General features: G+C 35.4%; 1 non-coding gene across 1 annotated transcript; it reads right to left on the minus strand.

Moving 5' to 3' along the window:
* Window positions 1-3,589: 3,589 nt before the first annotated feature.
* On the minus strand, window positions 3,590-3,696 carry LOC133781099 (small nucleolar RNA R71). The gene has a single exon (XR_009869895.1). It is a non-coding gene; the product is annotated as a small nucleolar RNA R71 (small nucleolar RNA).
* Between the last annotated feature and the right edge of the window lie 3,077 nt (window positions 3,697-6,773).

Raw genomic sequence — 6,773 nt, forward strand, 5'->3', positions numbered from 1 at the left:
CGCTTGTCTAGTCAAAGGCTATTTACTTAGAGCCACAGTGATTATTTAGTCACATGGCTGTGGGTGTCGAGCCCCGTGTGACTTACCCAACAGTCACTCATCTGATCAGAGCCATTGCAGGAAAGACCAGGTGACGGTTCCGGCACACGGCTATGGGCGATGAGCCCCATAGTGACTTTCTTGTCAGTCACTCATTATGGTTTAATAGAACCTCAAAGTGATATTCACTCATCTGTTCAGGGCTATAAGCTTTGTATGATCATTCTGATCATCATTTGCATGGCTTTGGGTGCTGAGCCCCGTGGTGACTTGCTTGTCAGTCACTCAATATGGTTTACCAGAACCTTAAGTGTTAAATCACTCATCTGATTAGGATTGACTTGATAGTCATCCAATCAGGAGGGCAGGATTTCTTATCCTAGATTCCCCATCATTATTTTAAATTATTTGCATGCTTCAATAAAGCTATGTTTGCTAGGCATGCTAGACATGATTTGATATCATGATATGATTGTTCTTGAGCATATTGAGTTTTCTTGCTGGGCTTCAGCTCACGGGTTCTATGTGGTGCAGGTAAAGGGAAAAGAAGGTTGGACCATCCTTGAGTTGAAGAGCTTAGGTGGCGATGTGTACATATGCAGCTGCTCGACCACCACGGCCGAGGTTTGAAGGAGAGAAACTAGGGTTAAACCCTGTTTTGCCGCTTGGATCAGCTGGTTGTAAATATTTTCTTGTAATAGACCTTTAAATTATATTTTTGGGATCCCAATGTATACAGTAAACTATCTAGTGAAACTTTATATCTTAACCAAAATTTTTAATCCCTAAATCGCTAATCATACTTAGTTACACTATTATGGCCAAATAACTCGGTTTGCGAGTTTAGCACTGTTAAAATGCGCACCGTAACGGTCCCTGGAGTTTAGGGCGTTACAGGAAGTTTGTAGTATATTGTGATGCTTCCTAGAATGGCTTGGGGTGTGTATTAATGCAAGATGGTAAAGTAGTGGCTTATGCCTCAAGACAGTTAAGAGAGTATGAACATAGATACCCTATCCAGGATTTAGAGCTGGCTGCGGTAGTGTTTGCACTAAAGATATGGAGGCACCACCTTTACGGAGTGAAATGAAAGATATACATAGACCATAAGAGCCTAACGTATTTCTTCACTCAGAAGGAATTGAATATGAGGCAAAGAAGGTGGTTGGAGTTAGTAAAGGACTATGACTGTGAGATCCCTTATCACCCAGGCAAGGCAAATGTTGTGGCAAACGCCTTGAGTAGACCTTGTTACGGGACTCTATCGACACTAAGTTAAATAGAGGCACCACTCCAGAAGGAAATGGTAGCAACTGGAATTAAATTAGTTATTGGGAGCTTGTCAAGCCTAACTTTGTAATTATCTTTACTTGAAGTAGATAAAAGAGAAGCAAAAATTGGATAAGGTTTTGGTTATGCAGGAAGCACAAATCATGGAAGGGAGGACAATGATAACTTCTTTTTAGGGTCATTTTAGAAAGTATTTTTGTGGTAATCTTGAGTGTTTATGTGTGTTTTGTGAAGGATTACACTTTTGTTTGTCTTTGTTGTAGGTTGGGGTGATGAATCACGAGAAAAATGAAAAAATAAGCTAAATGGTGGAAAATGAGGCTTTTGGCGGTTGTTGGACTAAAAATGATACGAAGGATGCTTAAAGGACGGTTTTCGTTGAAGAAATGAGCTATACAATTAAATCTAAGAAAAAATTTAATTAAAGTCACGACTTGGACTTATGAGTCGCAACTTGAGGTGAAGTCAGAGGCGCATATGTTTGCTGGAAAGAGTTAGTGTCGCAACTTGGCTTACAAGTCGCAACTCAAGAGGGAAACATAGGCTTAATTTAAGGGTAAAGTTAGACACAGGTTGCGACTTGAAAATCTAAAGTCGCGGCGTTTGACGCCAGTATACGAGAAGAAAAGGCCCCAAAATAGACACAGGTCGCAACTCAGAAAAGGCCAAGACGCGGCCCGCACAAGGAAAAACTCAAATGCTGTAATTTTTTACTATAAATTCGTGTTTAGGGTTTAGTTAAGTCATTAGGTCAGTTTCTAATTACGTTTTTTAGAGACTAACTGTGGCTCTTAAGTTAAAAATTCTACAGTTTCATATTTTTATTTCTTCTTCAAGTTTATGAATCTTATGTTTTTGAATAATTATTTTTTTGATTTAGTCATGCCTGATATGAACTAAAAAAATTTTATCTAGGGTTTAATGTAGTCACTTGAATTTCTATCTAATTGAATTAGGATGCTCTTTTGATTTTTCTTCTATATTCTAATCTATATAATGTGTGTTTAATGCTAGTAAATACTTGATCACTATTTTCTTGATTTAATGATTTTGATTCAAAATTCGAAAGATGTGAATTGAATATACTATCATTATATAGACATAGGTTGCATATTGGATGAAAGTACATGTATGACTTGTGTAGTAACTAGATTTCCATGCTTAATGTCTTTTATATGTTTAAGTTTATCACAGAGATGTAGAAAACCTGCATATAGGCTGAGATCTTATATCTTGAAAAATAATAGGAATCGATTTATGTTAACCTGCTAATAGAATAGAATAGAAAGAAAGAAATCTAGACTTGATTAATACAATTAGTAGAATGAAAAGTTGATGAAATTAACACCCTAGGTCTTTTAATAGTGATTTTAAATCTTTTAATTAGTTGTTTTTGTTCAAAGTTATTTTCAATTTTAAAATTAAATTCAAAAATCAAAATTTTAGTTGCCAAATAGAAAGTAAACAAACAATTGTTGGTAATTGGAAAACAGTCTTCGTGGGAACGATACTCTACTTATCATATATTACTTGAATCGATTGTGTGCACTTGTGTGTATATATATTTTCGCGAACAAGTTTTTGGTGTCGTTGTCGGGGACTAAATTTCCAATATCATAGTTAATTATTATTTATTCTAATTTGGTATTTTTATATTTTTTTATTTATTTTTATTGTTTAATATTTATTTGGATTAAGGTTATTTTGTGTGTTCAAGAATTTTTGGTATATGTGAGGAAGTAGACAAAAAGAAATCATACCAATAGATCTTGAAATTGAGAAAACTTGTAGAAAGAATCGCAGGATAAAGAAGAGGCTGGACTTTACCATGGCTAAGAACACAAATAACGTTGTCAACAATAATGCAAGTATGGGTAATGCAACTGTAGTTGATCCACCATTAAGGAATTATGTACTCCCTACTGTTACGGGGATACACTGAAGCATTCGTCCTCCAACTGTTGAGGCTAATAATTTTGAGATCAAACCCTCAATTATTCAGATGGCGCAAAACTGTGTACAATTTGGGGGGATACCGAATGAGGATCCAAATCAACATATCACAAACTTTTTGGAGTTATGTGCGACATTCAAAATTAATGGGATGAGTAATGACGTTGTACGATTGAGACTATTCCCATTTTCACTAAGGGACATAGCTAAGAGTTGGTTGAATTTGTTACAAGACAATTCTATACTTACTTGGGAAGATTTGGCTTAGAAGTTTCTTGGTAAATATTTTCCTCCTGCCAAGTCAGCCATAATTAGAGGAGAGATTAACAACTTCCATCAAATGGATGGGGAGTCTTTGTATGATGCTTGGGAATGATTTAAGGAATTGCAAAGGAGATGCCCCCATCATGGAATAGAGAAGTGGTTGTTAGTTCATACTTTTTACAATGGTTTGGGAGGAAATACAAGAACGATAATAGATGCAGCATCATGAAGGGCGTTTATGAGAAAAAGTGCGAATGAAGCGTATGAGTTGTTGGAAGAGATGGCTATGAATAATTATAATTGGCCTATTGAGCGAGATAATAAGAATGTAGCGGGAGTCTTAGAAGTTGATCCAATAGCGCTATTGACCGCTCAAGTAGCATCTTTAACCAAACAACTACAGCAAACTAATCTCACCACACAAGCAATGTAAGTACAGAATGTCATGAGTTGTGAGATTTGTGGAGGACCTCATTCTTATGAACAATGCCCGAGCACAGCTACTTGCTCAACAAATGTAAATAATATGCCCTTGGAATAGGTACAGGTTACAAGTAATTTTTCAAGACCTGCACCCAATACTTACTCAAATTCCTATACACCTGCCTGGAAAAATCATCCTAATCTTTCTTGGAAAAATAATCAAGGGTTACAACCACAATATCCACAGTATCCACCTCAACAAACACCTCATCAAAAAACTTTTGGATTACATGCTAAACCATATTATGATCCAAACCCACTCCCATCTCATCCACCACCTCCTCAAATGAACCCACCAACAATTTAGCCAAATAAATTAAATCAATTCATCACAGAGACAAGATCTTCGATCAGAAGTTTGGAGACACAAATAGGTCAATTGGCTCAAATGTTCTCTAGTAGACAACAAGGAAGTTTTCCTAGTTCCACAGAGGTAAATCCTAAAGAACAATGTCAAGCAGTCACTTTGAGGAGTAAGACTAAGTATGAAGGACCTACAGTGGAAGAGAAAGGGAAGAATACAGAGAAACAACACGATACTAGTCCAATTCAAGAGGAAGTTACTGAAGACCTTCCAAAACCAGAAAAACCAAAATATTCTGAGCCTACGCCAAAAATTCCATATCCTCAACGGTTTCTAAAGGCTAATCTTGACAAACAATTCTCCAAATTCCTTGAAGTATTTAAGAAACTTCATATTAACATCCCATTTGCAGAGGCTCTAGAACAAATGCCTAGTTATGTGAAGTTTATGAAGGAGATATTGTCTAATAAGAGAAAAATGGAGGATATGAAACAGTTGCAATAACTGAAGAGTGTAGTGCAATTATTAAAAAGAAGCTTCCTCAAAAGTTAAGAGATCCGGGAAGTTTTACTATTGCACTATTGGAAACTTTCATTGTGAGAGATCTCTATGTGATTTAGATGCAAGTATAAATTTAATGCTGATGTCTGTATTTAAAAGACTTGGTTTAGGGGAAGCTAGACCGACTATTGTTACTCTTCAATTAGTTGATCGTTCTTTAAATCATCCCAGAGGTATTATAGAAGATGTTCTAGTAAAGGTAGATAAGTTCATTATCCCAGTGAATTTTATTGTACTAGATATGGAGAAAGATGAGGATGTGCCTATTACATTAGGACGCCCATTTTTAGCCACTAGACAAGCACTAATAGACGTTCAAAAAGGAGAATTAAGGCTTAGGGTACAAGGAGATGAAGTCGTTTTTAATGTTTTCAAAGCTTTCAAATATCCTTCAGCTAGTGACAGTTGCTTTTGTGTTAATGTATTGGAGGAACCTGTAGAGTCCCAGAATGTTTACTTAGCTAGGTAGATTGTTAGTAGTAGTTTGTAGTATTTTAGATTTCGTGGATTTTGGTTCAAACTGGGACTTAGTAGGACACTCGTAGCAATAGTTATGGATTTTATAAGTTTAACCTAAAATTTAGAAATATTAATTATAACATAAGGTTTGATTAATATTTTTGGTCATAGAAATATTTTAATTATAACCTAAGGTTTAGATAGAACCATTAAGAGAATGACACTTGTCATAATTATATTAATTTAAGGATTTAATTATAAGAAAGTTCTAGAAACTCTAGAATCTTCCAGAACCATTAAGAACATGACACTTGTCACAATCTTCTTTATTTGAGGATTTAAGTATTTAAAATGGATAATTCAATATTAGAAGTTTCTAGAAGTTCTAGACCCTTCCAGAACTTGCTTGAATCACGTATTACTCAGTCAAACCTAATTAATCAACTCTAATTATCCTAAACTCGTGCAAAAACGTGTTTAAATTATCTACGTATGCTGACATATCGCAGCCTTAGAGGTGATATATCGCATCACGGGAGATACGGAAAACATGTTGACTTTGCAAGAACAAAATCACGAACACTCGGGATATAGGGTCATGCGATATATCACCTAAGGTGGGCGATATATCGGCCCTAGGTGCAGTTTTTTGAACTTCGATAAATCCGAGCTTGATTCATCCCTTAACCTCTTGACTTGCCTCTGAACGTTTTTGACCAAGTCTTAAGCATCTGTTGACCGAATATTCAAGTATTTTTCATTTAATATTCTTTATTTTATTCAAGCCAAAAAGGAGATATTTTTATCCCTTGAACTCTATAAATAGAACCTAGTACCCAGCCATTTCTCTCATTCTTCAAGCTGTGTTCAGAGCCTTCAAGCTGCTAGGATTTCTATAAAGTGATACACTTGGGTTTTGGGGATAAAAAAAAGCTTTATCATCTTAAGCTTTATAAACACTTGGGTAGTGAGATAAAAGTGTGTTTTTGATATTGAAGTGTAGATCGGTTCTAGTTCATCCAAGGTAATATTATTCATAAGTTCTATTCTTTATGATTCCTTAGTTTTCCTTAAGTCTCTTTTAGATCCTAACTTCTTTTTATGGTTTTGTGGTTAGGTGTTTAAGTTCTTTGATCTAAGGATCTTCTCGGTAAGTTTCCTCTTTGATGATTTAGTTTCCTTTTCATTTTTTTTCCTTAGAAGCTCACCATTCTTACTTTTGGTTTTAGGAGTGTTCTAACCCCGCTCTTGTTCTCAAATATCCCGATTTTGGTAAGGAAAATAGGATAGCGTTTATATGTTTATATGATATGTTATGCTTATTATATGTTATGCTTATGATATGTTATGTTATCTTATGTTATGTTACGTTTACGTTATGTATAGTATGTTTATAGTCCTTGGGCACATGACTTGTCTA

Source organism: Humulus lupulus, chromosome 5 (genome assembly GCF_963169125.1).
Source record: "Humulus lupulus chromosome 5, drHumLupu1.1, whole genome shotgun sequence".
NCBI classification, from domain to species: domain Eukaryota; kingdom Viridiplantae; phylum Streptophyta; class Magnoliopsida; order Rosales; family Cannabaceae; genus Humulus; species Humulus lupulus.